The 14,335-nt window shown below is 43.9% G+C and overlaps 1 protein-coding gene across 3 annotated transcripts in view; it reads left to right on the top strand.

Annotated features, from left to right (window-relative positions):
* The first annotated feature begins 7,778 nt into the window (after positions 1-7,778).
* The window catches only part of ZBTB2 (zinc finger and BTB domain containing 2), a 28,568-nt gene continuing 22,011 nt past the window's right edge, over positions 7,779-14,335 (top strand). The window contains exon 1 of one of the 3 annotated variants that reach the window (XM_053592433.1): positions 7,779-7,913. The gene's annotated coding sequence lies outside the window, so the exon portion shown is untranslated. Of the gene's footprint in view, positions 7,914-8,341; positions 8,449-14,335 lie in introns of those variants that run through there. The other 2 variants (XM_053592437.1, XM_053592434.1) reach the window with 2 other exon arrangements.

Here is a 14,335-nt window from a genome sequence, read left to right as displayed (position 1 = left end):
CCCAAGAGTTGGAGGTTGCTGTGAGCTGTGATGTCACGGCACTCTACCGAGGGCCATAGAGTGAGACTCTGTCTCTACAAAAAAAAAAAAAAAAAGGATTTTAAAAATCAGTTGTGATCTATTGTATTGATACATGTATCTACTTAGATGAATGTCTCACTCAACTTGGCTGAAAGAAGCAGGTCTGCAAAGGCTACCTCCTGCATAATTCCATTTATTTAAGGAAACCTGTGGTCTATAAAACCAATGTTTTGTGATACACAAAAGTCAAGAAACACAAAATCCATGCAAATGGAAACAAATGAAGCTCTCCCGGCAACACCAATAAGCTGAGCAAGGTGAAACTTGCACAGGTGAATCAGAGAGGACTCCATGGACTTTGTTACTCCAAAGTGAAATAATGGACCATAACACAGAACTCAAAACTTTTCATAGTGACACACATACAGTGATGGAGAACAGATCAGTGGTCGCCAGGGGTCGGAGTGGGAGGTGAAGGAAGTGAATAAAAGGATAGCATGAGAGAATGTTTTTGAAGCGACAGACCTACTCTATATCCTGGTAGTGGTGGTTACACAAATGAATACTATATTAAAACTCACAGAACTGTACACTGAAAAAATAACTTATTTCATTGGAGAATTTTAAATTCCTTTAAATCAGTGATTATTTCAAAAATGTATGAATAGGCTCGGCACCTGTAGCTCAGTGGTTACGGTGCCAACCACATACACCAGAGCTGGCAGGTTTGAACCCAGCCAGGGCCTGCTAAACAACAATGACAACTACAACAACAACAAAAAAAAAAACAAGCGTGTGGTTGACTGCAGTCCCAGCTACTTGGGAGGCTAAGGCAAGAGAATCGCTTAAGCTCAGGAGTTTGAGGTTGCTGTGAGCTGTGATGCCACAGCACTCTACCCAGGGGGACAGCTTGAGGATCTGTCTCAAAAAAAAGGGTTCGGCACATGTAGCTCAGCAGCTAGGGTGCCAGCCTCATACTGGAACTGGCAAGTACAAATCTAGCCCGGGCCTGCCAAACAATAATGACAACTATACCTAGAAAACAGCTGGGCATTGTGGTGGGCACCTGTAGTCCCAACTACTTGAGAGGCTGAGGCAAAAAGAATCACTTAAGCCCAAGAGTTGGAGGTTGCTGTGAGCCATGACGCCACAGCACTCTACCAAGGGCGACAAAATGAGACTCTCAAAAAAAAAGTCTTAATAACACTAGCATTTATGGAGATACCGTGCTAAGTCCCCCTACGTACACTATCTTATACTCACACAACCGTTATGAGATCAGTATTATGGTCTCTGTTTGAAGAAAAGAAAAACCTGAGGTTCAGAGGTTAATATGCCCAAAGCATATAGCTTACAAGTGATAAGCCTGATTCCAACCCAAGATACCACTACAATAACTAGACTTTATTCATATGTTCATAAATACCAACCACTCTGTCTCTCCCAATGACAATATCAGAAAGCTATTAAGTTTCTTTATTCTGCAACAATGGAAATGATTTATACTATCTGTGTTGTCCAATAGAGTAGCCTCTAATCACAGTGGCTACTGAGCACATGTGGCCAGTGTGACCTTAATTTACTTTACACAAGCCACATGTGGCTAGCAGCTACTGGACAGCACAGGTCTAGGGAAACAAAAATGTACATGTCACAGAAGCAACTAATTATAATAACCAACAATAAAAAGAAAACAATTCAAAGTAGATGTATATGATGGAGTAAAAATTAAGATATACACAACCTCCAAGTACATCACAGAAGTCTACCTTTTTAATAACTGCTTACTTTACGCTCTAGAGTTCAGCTTGAATATTAACCTCACCTACACTACACCACCACAACACTTCACACATTTGTAGTACAGAAAAAATTGGACAGAGGTGCCAAAAAATGTATACACGTTTTAGGAAAGGAAATAACTATATTAAAATTGTAATACTCAATACATACTAGTAACATTTGTTACCTTGTATATTTATATTGTATCTTCTCTCTCTTATAATTGCAGAAGTCAAACATGACTTGTAATACAGTTTTTTTCCTTTCTTATAATGTGTGTACCTTTGGGAGCACCCTCTATAAAGTACCTGACTGTGTTTTTCTTCCCCAACAACAGTGGAACTGAGAGCACAGCACCTCAAGAGTAGAAAGGGTACTTATTCACCACCGGCGCCCAAAACCTTCTGCCCAGAGGCTCTCTACAATAATCAACCTTTTTTTCCACTCAGTTTTAGTAGAGTAAAGGATCACCTTAGGTCCTAAAATTCAACTCAATTCTGCAAGCTCTTGTAAGCCCTTCTTACGCCCCCACCCTCAATTGTCAGCTGCTTGTAGGCAGGGACTTATGTATACTCCTGACAGAGTCCCTGCAGAGTAAACATAAGTCCCAGCAGCTGACAGTTGAGGGTGAGGAGGGTACTCAAAATTAAGTGTCTAAACAGCACTTTAGTGACAAAAGGAACTGTCAGAAAATGTGGTTAAGAGAAAACTGGAAAGTGGTTTAAGAAAAAAGTACCCATTATTATCCCATTATTTGTCTCTACCTATTCCTCAAAAAAACTGAATGGTGACAAAAAAAAAAAAAAGGCTTTAAAATTTATCCTGGCTTCACTCACACAAGTGTCAGGGTCTCATTCTATTCCTTGTTATCCACCTAAGCTAAAACTAGTCTTAGAACAAATCCTTCCAGATCCACAATGTCCATGAAAATTTCACAGCAAAAAGTGGTAGTATCATTTTAACACTTAAATCCTGATTATCTTTAAGTCGTAATAACATCCTCCTTTAGGCCTCAAAATGTGGTAACTGGAATTAGTCTGCAAAATACAATCTCAAGTCAGCATACAGGCATCATCTGGGAGCTACTGAAAGTAGTTTGAATTCATTTAGTATGTTTATTTTTCCGTAAGTACATTTTCTGCCTCCTTTAAAAAGCAAATGAATGCAAGGGGTGCTGGGTATATATAAATCCAGACACCAAACATTACCTATAGTTTAAAGCAAAACTATTGTCATGTAGGAAGAAGCCTGCAAACTGGGAAGACCAGAGAACAGCGCTACACTGTAACTTCCTTAGAAAAAGTAAAATTTTAGCCGGGCGTTGTGGAGGGCGCCTGTAGTCTCAGCTACTCCGGAGGCTGAGGCAAGAGAATCGCTTAAGCCCAGGAGCTGGAGGTTGCTGTGAGCTGTGCGACACCACAGCACTCTACCGAGGGCCATAAAGTGAGACTCTGTCTCTACAAGAAAAAAAAAAAAAGAAAAGAAAAAGTAAAATTTACCAGCTCATTTTCTCATCTCTATCAACCTATATATTCTTCATGACAGAGGTTAGAGAAAATTTGACAAGTTTCCCTTGACTGAATAACCTTGCACCTGTTAATTACTTCACTTCTCTGAGCCTAGGGAGTTTGAAAAGATGCCCTCAGAGAAAAGATAATTACTTCTGGGCTGACTTCAAGGCTTTTGGTTCAATCCTAATTCAATCATAAATTAGTAAGATAAAGAACTGTGGCAGTTACTAAAATATGTCATAAATTGTTTTATACTCCCCCCTTGAAGAGAAGAGATGGAGCTTAATTCCTCTCCCCTTGAGTTCCAGTTCCTGAGTATGGAAGAAGTGTTGGTGTATGGCTTGAATCACTAGCTCTGAGGGTAGCTAACCAACACCCCCAAGGACACTCAGGCAGTTCAATGGAGAAGAACTGAGACCTTCTGCCATCAACTAGTATTGACTTGCCCAGAAGTTTGAGCCCCCTCAATTGCAACCTCATAAAAATACCAAGGACCACCTGGCTAATCTACTCTCAGATTCCTGGCCCACAAAAAAATATATGAAATAAACACGTTTATTTTAAGCCACTAAATTTTGGGTTAATTTACAACCATCCAATGTTTTCCAAACTATGGACCCTGATCCATCTATGGTTAATGAAATCAATTTAAGGCAGCAGCACTATTAACTTAAAAAAGAACAATGAAATCGGAAAAAAAAAGTACCTCACTCACTCATAATAAGTACTACTTCCTAAAACTTTTGTTTCAGTTTTACATATACATATGTGTTTCTTAGAGTCACAGATGAAAACATTTAAATCGGCATCTACACCAGTAGCCTTAAAACAAAAAGCTCCCTAAAGCATAGGGAATTCTCCTTGAGGGACTGTGGTCTGAATAACAACCTACTGTAAAACAAATGTTTTGTATGAGCTTTATGACCAAACCAATGAAATGTAAAGCACTCACAAAATACATCTTTTCCGATTCGTATGACAACCTGGATAGAAAACAGTATGGTATCTGACTTAGACTTCAAAGTCTACCATGTAAAAGCATGTCATTTTTCTTTTTTTTTTTTTTATTTATTTTTTTTTAATGTTTTTTTTTTTTTTTTTTTTTTTTTTTTTTTTTTGTAGAGACAGAGTCTCACTGTACCGCCCTCGGGTAGAGTGCCGTGATGTCACACGGCTCACAGCAACCTCTTAACCCTTGGGCTTACGCGATTCTCTTGCCTCAGCCTCCAGAGCAGCTGGGACTACAGGCGCCCGCCACAACGCCCGGCTATTTTTTGGTTGCAGTTTGGCCGGGGCTGGGTTTGAACCCGCCACCCTTGGCATATGGGGCTGGCGCCCTACTCACTGAGCCACAGGCGCCGCCCAGCATGTCATTTTTCTAATTTAAGAAGTTATTCAACAGAATATCCTACATAAATTTAGTGAAAAAGCTACTCTGGGCTCTAACCACACGGTTACTTCCTATTACTTTTCTTATCACTGTTAAAGTCTATCTTCACCCTGAGTGTGCAACAAACAAGAAAAAGGTTTATTACTGTTAAATTATTTTCTGCCCATTTTCCAAGTCTCGCTGTAACTTACCCTCTTCAGAACACAAACCGCACTATTTTCGTGTTTACCTAACAGAACACAAAACTTTCAGCAACAAGACTTTGCAAAGTATTTATACATAATTTTTGATGAATCTACTCAGTTTGCACTGTGATTTTCTTTGAAGTGTGTGAAACTACTTCTGAACTCCTAATTTGCCATATTTATTTTCAAAATACCAAAATAAATTGGTACATAAACACTAAAGAATAATTTAACTTTTCAAAAGTGTATTGCTTAACTTGGGCCACTTGTGGCTTTCCCACAGCCATGCTTACTAGAGAACTGATAGCTTCGCTTGGCCCTATCCTGATACACACGACTAGCCCTTCTCTGCAGGGGCTACTGTTTTCTCAACCTTTGCAGATGTATCCATCTCATCTAAATGTTTCTACTTCCAGTTGTAGAGAAATGATATAATCTGAACAGCTTTCCTTATAATACTATCACTTGATGATAGTGACTAAAAATCAAAATTATCTACATACCTGGCAAAATCCAAGTGTCCCTGCCCCATGCCATAAGAGAATTAGCAGCAAAGTAGCCCAGTTGTAAATTTAAGAGCAGTAGCTCTCTAGCTCTCTAAGAGAAAAAGATGCTCTTGAGGTCACTTTCTTTTTTTTTTTTTTGTAGAGACAGAGTCTCACTGTACCGCCCTCGGGTAGAGTGTCGTGGCATCACACGGCTCACAGCAACCCCCAACTCTTGGGCTTATGGGATTCACTTGCCTCAGCCTCCAGAGCAGCTGGGACTACAGGCGCCCGCCACAACGCCCGGCTATTTTTTGGTTGCAGTTTGGCCGGGGCTGGGTTTGAACCCACCACCCTCGGTATATGGGGCCGGCGCCCTACTCACAGAGCCACAGGCGCCGCCCTTGAGGTCACTTTCTTTAGGAATGAGACTCAGTTTCATGGCTTAACCCCAGGTTTAGTTCTATAAACCTGAAGTATACACTACTGGGACCCTATAGAATCTACTGACCTTAAGAAGAAGCATAGTTACTTTGACTCAAGGCCAATTACTCTAGACACAGAAGCAAGTTTCTCCCAAAGGGCTTCAAGTTTAGCATTATTTGCCTGCTTTTTCTTTTAGTTTTTCTTAACCAGTTCACTCTTCACATGAACACTATCAACACCATACCTTGAAAGTTCTCAAAGTCCAAAAGAATTAACCTAAAAATCTCTAACTATGACTCTCTACAAAACAAAATCATCTTAGCTTCCTAGTAAGATGAAACTCTAGAGGTAACCCAAGGAACATGGACCCAAGTCTAAAGACCAACTTTGATGTTTCAGTGATAGTTGCACTACAATACTTTGATGAGGGTCACAAATTTGGATTTTGATGCAAACATTAACCACACACCAAGTCATCTATCTAGCTCAGCGGTACTCAACCTAGGGTCGCCACCCCTTTTTAACAATGAAAATACATCGCAGCTTTAGGAAGGCTGAGAACCACTGAGCTAGGTGATCAAAAAACAAGTTGAAGGCAGGTGTATAATCTATTATTCACCTTTGTGCTACTAAAGTTACACAGTTGCCTATTTTATCTTTAAAGAAAAAATTAATCATCAATACCTGCAGTTAGAACTAGACTGCTAAATCAAAGTCAGGTTTTTAGGATAGACACTTGGGTATATTAAATTGTCTTAAATAGTACACTTAAGTGAGTTGCAAATTATGTAGTAGGCATTGTGCTAGGGTAGGGCTATGTAAACCAAAGTAAGTTACACATCAAGTCAAGGCAGTGATAACCAGGTTGGCAAGCTTTAAAACCAGACACTAACTCGGAAACTGCTGTTTCCACTTCTTATGAATTAAGCCTTATCCTTTCATAAATCTTCGGAATACTAAATGTGTAAAATAATCATTAAATTCCAATCCTCAAAGGTCTAAACTGTACTTCCAAAGAAATGGTATAAATTCTAGCAAAATGGCAACAGATAAGTAAACTTCAAAATGTTAACCATCATTAAAAATTCTAATCCCCTGCCATGTCATCGTGTTTCAGGGTCTCCCTGACAAAATTGTCTGAACCTCTAAATGTAACAGAATAGCCAACTCTGGAATCTGTACCTCAAAGACCAAAACTAAAGAGAATAAACTGTCCTTAAGTAACAAACATAGTTTGCTGACTTTGATTCTGGGGGGAATCAAAGCTTTAAAAACTAAAGCCCAATTACTGAAATAACCCGCAAATCCAATCCTACCAAGTATATCTTGCATCACACTCAAACTCGTCTGTAAAGGATGCACTTCTTTCTCTATGAACAGCACATACAGGCATTTCTACCTCAGTATGACTTTCAATTACCATTGGTGATAAAAAAGGTATGAGTGGTTTACAGTATCTCCCAGGTTCTCAAGACCACTCTAAGTATCAAGATTAAAACTTCGACTAATACGGTTAAGTTAAGGGGCAATGGTACAGGCCCAGCAATGCCAAGCAGAAACTAGGACAAGGATCCAGCAGTTCTCCATCCCTACCCCGAGCATCTAAAGGATTTGTCCTACCTAAACACTTTATGTAAACAAGGGGCTTGTGACTCAAGCCTCCAGCCCCAATAGGTGGAGAGAAGTTTCCTCGCTTCGGCTGCACATGGTCTGCAGAAGTTTGGCTGAAGCTGAGAGCTGAGCCTGGGTGGGAGCGGCAGTGTAGTGCTGCAGGCGGCGGCGGCGGCGGCAGAGCAGCAGGAGGCGGAGGCGGGAGGGGGGAGGGGAGCGGCTGGGGGGGGCGGAGGGGGCTCTTGCCGCCACTGCTCCCTCGCCGCCTCTCCCCCCCGGCGGGAGCCGCTCTCAGCCTCTTTGCACTAGTCGCTCCGCTCTCTCGGTCATGTGACCTTAACGTAACCGGACAGGAAAAGCCCCGCCGCCGCCGCGCCGGAGACACCGACCGCGGCGGCAGCAGCAGCAGCGAGAAGCAGAAGCGGCGGCGGGGAGGACAGCACGGCCAAGGGTGCCCAGCGGCGCCTCCTCCACAACCCCGCCGCAGCAGCACCGGCGACAGGTAAGCGCGCACCGCCTCCGCCTCCCGGGGCCGGTGCCCACGTGCCACCCCCGGCCCAGGCTCCGGGAGGGCGGAGGAGGGCGGGGGCCACCGGAGCTGGCAAACGGTTTCGGCAGCGGCGGTGGCAACAAAGAAGACGAATGACCCCCGTCCCAGGGCTCCGGGTGAAGGCAGGCGGAGGGCCCGGGCCACACGGGGACCCGGTTCTGGGAAGCGAGGGCTGGGGCGCCCCGCGGGGGCGGTGGCGGCTGCGCCTGGCGCCGGGACTCTGGCCGCCTGACAAAACCATCCCCCGGAGCCAGGCGACGGCGAGTCGGCGGCGGCTCCATCCGGGGCCTTGCGGGAGGGGGAGGGGACGGAAGCCGAGAGGGCGGGCGGCGGATCGGAGGGAGGGAGGGAGGAAGGGGAGGGGGGCGATTCGCGTTCCGTTCCCCGTGGCCGGTCCCTCCCTTCCCGCCGCCACCGCGAAGTGCGTCCCGAGCGGCAGCGGTCGGTGAGCGTCCAGCGTTGGGGCCCTGAGAGGCGGGCCCGTCAGGTGCGTAATCCTTCCGACGCCTGGTCGCCGCCTCCTGCTGCTGCCGCCGCTTCTTCTTCGGCGGCAAGGCCACGAGCTGCGGAAGTGGGTTTGGGGGAGGGGAAGAAGGAGGGAGGGGGAGGGGAGGGATCCGGTCCGACCGGAGCAGGCCCGGCCTCTCTGGCGCTTCTCCCAGCTGCAGCGGCTCCTACAGCTGCTGCCGCTACTGCTTCGGCTCCGCCTCCCCGCTCGCGGGCGGGGGCGCGCACGCGCGCTTCCGGCCTCCTCGGGTCTCGCGCTGTCTCCGGCTCTCGCGCGCGCTCATTCCCCTCTCCTTGTCTAGGGCCACCCCCCGCCCCGGCGCCGGGGCTGTTGCGCCGGCCGGGGCGTTGCGCACGGCGTAGGCGTCGGCATTGTGTTAAACTCCGCGGGACTTGGGACGAGCGCGCGCGCGCGCACGCGGATCTCAGGGAAGTGGCGAGCGTGCGGCGCTGCTGGAGTGCGTCGCCCTCCCTCTCTTCCCCTCCCTCCTTGTCCCTCTGGGACGGGGGCGGGGCGGGCGAGACCCGAGGGGCCCTATGGGCCCCGCCCCCTGGGCCGGGGTGGGGCGAGGCGGCGGTTGGGAGGCGGTGGGGCAGGCGACGCGCTGGCCTTTTTGGGCGCCTCCCTGCTCGCCCCGGGTTGCGGCTACGTCTGCGGCAGAGGGCCTGGAGCACGCTGGGCCTCGAGTTTCCGCTCGCCGGGCGATCTGCGCCTGCGATAAGGCCGGGACTAGCCCGGAGCGCCGCTGTGGTTCCTGCTGCTTCGCTCCGACCCGCGCGGTCCGCACTGCCGCGCCGGGCTCTGGGAAGGGAAGGTTGGGGCACACAGGCTGCTTCCCGGGGTCGGAGTCCTTTTCTCCGCGTAGCGAAACCCCGAAACCATTAATTTTTAAACAAGGAAGCAACGTTTTTGTCTCTTTTAGCTGGTAGTAAAGTAGCCAAAAAAGAAAGCAAGGGTGGGGCGCAGGCCAAGTGATTGGGCAGAGTGAAAATACAGTTGCTCCTACACCATTTACTGCAAGGACTTCCAACTACTTGAACTCCTAATTATGCCTTAGGGATATAATCCAGGCTGTCAGCGGCCCCTCCCGACCGGTCTGCATTGTTCATTTGCTGGTTCATCATACAATGGGTCCACTTAATGTGTGATCTCGATTCTTTTAATTTTATAGGGCATTGTTTTAGTAGAATAAAGCAACAAGAGTTTGGAATTAGGGGCTCATTCAAGGGTGTTCTGGGTTGCTTGCTTAAACCGGTTGCTTTGTTCTCTACCCTAGTGTAGACCATCTGTGTTCGCAAGGAACCCCAGGGCAAGGTGTACATGTCTCTAGCATTTTAGTGTGAGAGGCCTGAAATTTTAATAAAAAGTCAGAGCTAAGCCATTTTAATTTTGCTTGATTTATCACAAACCAAAATTAATCCTCAATGTAAATTTCATTTTCCATTCTGAATGACCTTGTGTCTTCAGGATGTCTTCAAGTTTTGAAAAAGATAGTAATTTACTGCTAATACCACATATTCACTTAAACTGTGCATTTCTCATTCAATAAACTTGTGGTTTATATAAGTTTATTTGCTAGCCAAAGAATTTGCTTGCTATTGAAACCATCATAGGATCTGAAAGTACCAGTGGCATTAAGTGCAACTAAGGGTCAGCAATGGAGGAACCCACTAATGGGCAGGATATAAAGCACCCCAAAAACGTTGTCGTACAGTCTAATCGCTTAATGGCCAGTTTTAAGTCTTTGCTTTTGTAAAGTAATATAATAAAAATTTTACTTACCCCAACCCCCTCAGGTGTTGTACCTTGTAATCCTGTCATTTCAAATATCCACTTCATGTCCCTAAGAGGACAGACTTCTCAATTTGAGAATTACTACAAGAGAGATAAAGAGTGAAGGATCCATCTAAGGCCAATATGTGACCTTGACATGGGATCAGCAGGAGAGATGAAGGCTGTCTGCCAGCTCTTAATAATTTCTCCTTGCTTCTTCCCTAGACCGATTCTACCTTTCCCTGTAGTTACCTTTGAAAAGTTGGGTAAGTTGTGTGGTCCCAGGATGTCACAGATAAGGAAGATTGGAAGAAGTGATGTGCTGGAGATATTTACCATAAATTTCCAAATACACCTGGCAAAAGGTCATTTATCATTTTTCCTATTCCCTTGTGCTCTTTCAGTCTCCAAACATGACCCTGTAAACCTAAAAGGAAATCGAAAATGTTTATTTTCCCGAATTTAAAAAAAAAAAAGTGTAAATATTCTAAGAATTTCCCTGAGAACATTTTTAAACCTTTTTTGTTTTCAAGTAGATTATAATTTTTATTCACAAATTAAACTGTTAGATATATTACTTTGAATGGATAGTAAGATTCAGCATTTTTACGATGCTGATATGGCCATTAAGATGTGGAATCAGTAGCCATTTGGGAACATTTCTTCTTGACCTATAGAGGTCAAGTTAAAGGGTGGTATTTGTGTTCAAACACGTGACCCCCAGTTCACATGCAGGAAGTATACATTATATGATTTTGGTTATCACTTCAAGAAAGCTCAATGTGCAAAGAGAAGTCACTTTTATGTATCTGGCTAAGAGTTTACTAAAACTACTTTTTTCTTTGCAAGAAGTTTTAGTGTACTGTTTCTTGAAATTGGGGCAGCGCCTGTAGCTCAGTGGGCAGGGTGCTGGCCCCATATACTGAGGGTGGCAGGTTCAAACCTGGCCCTGGACAAACTGCAACAACAACAACAACAAAAAAGCCGGGCCTGTGGCTGGCGCCTGGCAGGCAGCTACTCTGGAGGCTGAGGCAAGGGAATCGCCTAAGCCCAGGAGCTGGAGGTTGCTGTGAGCTGTGTGACGCCACGGCACTCCACCGTGGGCAATAAAGTGAAACTATGTCTCTACAAAAAAAGTTAAAAATTTTAAAAATAAAAAAAATTAAAAAATAAGAAATAGTTGTTGGGCGGCGCCTGTGGCTCAAGGAGTAGGGCGCCGGTCCCATATGCTGGAGGTGGTAGGTTCAAACCCAGCCCTGGCCAAAAAAAAAGAAATAGTTGTATCTCCTAAGTTCTATACCAAATAAGGGTAAGCATTAGAATTATCTGGGGGGAAAAAAATGATTTTGAAATGTGGATGTTCTCCTATACCAGGCTAGTCATTTAGATTGTCTGAGTCCCCAGAGTGATTTTGAACAGTGATAATGTTTAAGTATTGTCTGCAGCCTCCGGTGAATCCCAAGATCCTTTTAGGATTCCATAAGGTCAAAATCATTACCATAGTAATACTAAGATACTATTGGCCTTTTCCACTGTGTTGACAAAATGTGTTGACACTGGGAAAATGTGCTTCATTCAATGAGCTGATATTTTCCTAATGATCAGTAGATGATGTTAAATATCATGCAAGGGTAAAAGCCATTGAAAGTGCAATGACCAGTGAATTTTTCTGTAATTGAGTAGGAAAAGTCCATCCATTGGTATAGTTTTAGATTATACAATTAACCTTCAAGAAACTATCACTTGGGGCGGCGCCTGTGGCTCAGTCCGTAAGGCGCCGGCCCCATATACCGAGGGTGGCGGGTTCAAATCCGGCCCCGGCTGAACTGCAACCAAAAAATAGCTGGGCGTTGTGGCGGGCACCTGTAGTCCCAGCTACTTGGGAGGCTGAGGCAAGAGAATCGCTTAAGCCCAGGAGTTGGAGGTTGCTGTGAGCTGTGTGATGCCATGGCACTCTACAGAGGGCCATAAAGTGAGACTCTTGTCTCTATAAAAAAAAAAAAAAAAAAAGAAACTATCACTTGTCAAGTTTACATGTAGTGTCAAAGAGAAATAGCCACGGTTACCTGAAACGGCTACTAAAATATGTACTTCTCCTTTTCCAACTGTGTAGATGAGGCTGGATTTTATTAAATATTCAGCAGCCGGATACAGTGGCTCAGCCTGTAATCCCAGCAGTCGGGGAGGCTGAGGTGGGTGGATTGCCTGAGCTCATGAGTGAGACCAGCCTGAACTAGAGACCCCCACCTCTAAAGATAGCTAGGCATTGTGATGGGTGCCTGTAATCCCGGCTGCTCTTGGGAGGCTGAGGCAAGAGAATCACTTGAGCCCAGGAGTCTGAGGTTGCTGTGAGCCTATGTCACCACTGCACTCTACTAGGGGTGATACAGTGAGACTCTCAAAAACAAAAATAAATATTCAAGCAAAACAATGCCACAACAGAGTAAATTGAGAAGCAAAATAAATGCAGAATCGTTGTCTTCTATTAAAGACATTTGCAAAGAAAAAAAAAAAAGACATTTGCAAAGATAAAAAAAAAGGCTACTTCTCTATTCTTTTGTTTTTGAAAAATATTAGTTTTTCATAAAAATATTTATATGAACATGTGATGATTTATTTTTAATTGAATTGATAATTTTTCAATTTTTCAATTTCTAATAGGGTATATATCAATAGTTAAAATCCATATAAATGTATAACTGGTGTTCTTAGTCATATTATAAAGTGTAAGAAAGTCCTAACACCTAAAAGTTTGAGAACCTCTACCCTAAAATATTGAAATATATTATTCAATTAAGACTAAGTTAAACAAACACCTTTGGAACTCACGTGTGTCATGTCTTAAATTAGACCTGTAGGTTATTACATTTTCTTCAGATTAATTTTACAAGCCATCATATGGCATATAAAAAAGGAAGGCAATCTCTTGGATTGTTAAAAGCAGATCAGGTTTTTTTTGTTTTTTTTGTTTTGTTTTGTTTTGTTTTTTGAGACAGTCTCACTTGGTCACCCTCCGTAGAGTACAGTGGCATCTTAGCTCACAGCAACCTCAAATTCTTGGGTTCAAGTGATTCTCTTCTCTCAGCCTCCCAGGTAGCTGGGACTACAGGTGCCTGCCACAGCGCCTGGCTCTTTTTTAGAGATGGGGTCTTGCTCTTGCTCAGGTTGGTCTCAAAGTCCTGAGTTCAGGCAATCCACCCACCTCAGCCTCCCAAGTGCTGGGATTACTGGCGTGAGCCACTGCACCTGGCACAGATTAGGTTTTTAATTTTGCTATGTGTGATCTTACATAGGTTTCCTTAAAGTTTATCATAGTATAATGCCTTTAGAGTTATCACTTTATTTTCAGCTCTTTATTAGCCATAAATCTCTGACCTACTTCTATTTGGCACTTAACAGTCCCCAAATTGTCATCCTATGACCCCAGATCACAACTAAAAAATAAATGTTAGTATAGGGAAAAAGTCTCTTATAAATGCAGTGCTTTCTCCAATGTGAAAAGAGGTGCTGTTAGTTTATGCCCCTCCTTTTTTTAATTATACTATTCAAGAGGGTTGACTAAAGAAATGTTAAGAAAATATATCAATCTGTTGTCGTAAGATATATTTCCTACCTTTGAAATAGTTTTAAAATATATTAAAATTCAAATGACCAGCCTCATGCAGGTTACTTCATGACCCTCCAATATTAATTATTAATAATATAAATTGCAGAAGCAGCTTTGTTTCCTGGTAAGCAATCTAAAGCACTTGAAATAATCAATCTTCCTTGTGGGTAATGCTTCTTCTGTTACTGTTATGTCCTGTGCATTACAGCATTCATTTATGCTTCACTTAAATAAAATCAAGAACTTCAGAGAACCCTTTTAGTGCCCTTGAAACACGGCTAGTCTAAGTGGTATTCAGTGTCTTCGAAGAGCTACTATCTTTAAAAAGGGTATCATCAATTCCCAGAAGCTGTTTTGGTCTCCTGTTCTTATACTGAAAGCAAAGGGAGAACTGAGGTTGTCAAAATACTAACATGGTTATATGTGTCTCATTCAGCTGGGCCTCCAAGAGATGAGTAATTTGTTTAAGGATCAGCCCATATGTGC

Source organism: Nycticebus coucang, chromosome 5, assembly GCF_027406575.1.
Source record: "Nycticebus coucang isolate mNycCou1 chromosome 5, mNycCou1.pri, whole genome shotgun sequence".
Taxonomy (NCBI): Eukaryota; Metazoa; Chordata; class Mammalia; order Primates; family Lorisidae; genus Nycticebus; species Nycticebus coucang.
Note: the sequence above shows the minus strand (reverse complement) of the source record. Positions and strands in the feature narration are given on the sequence as shown.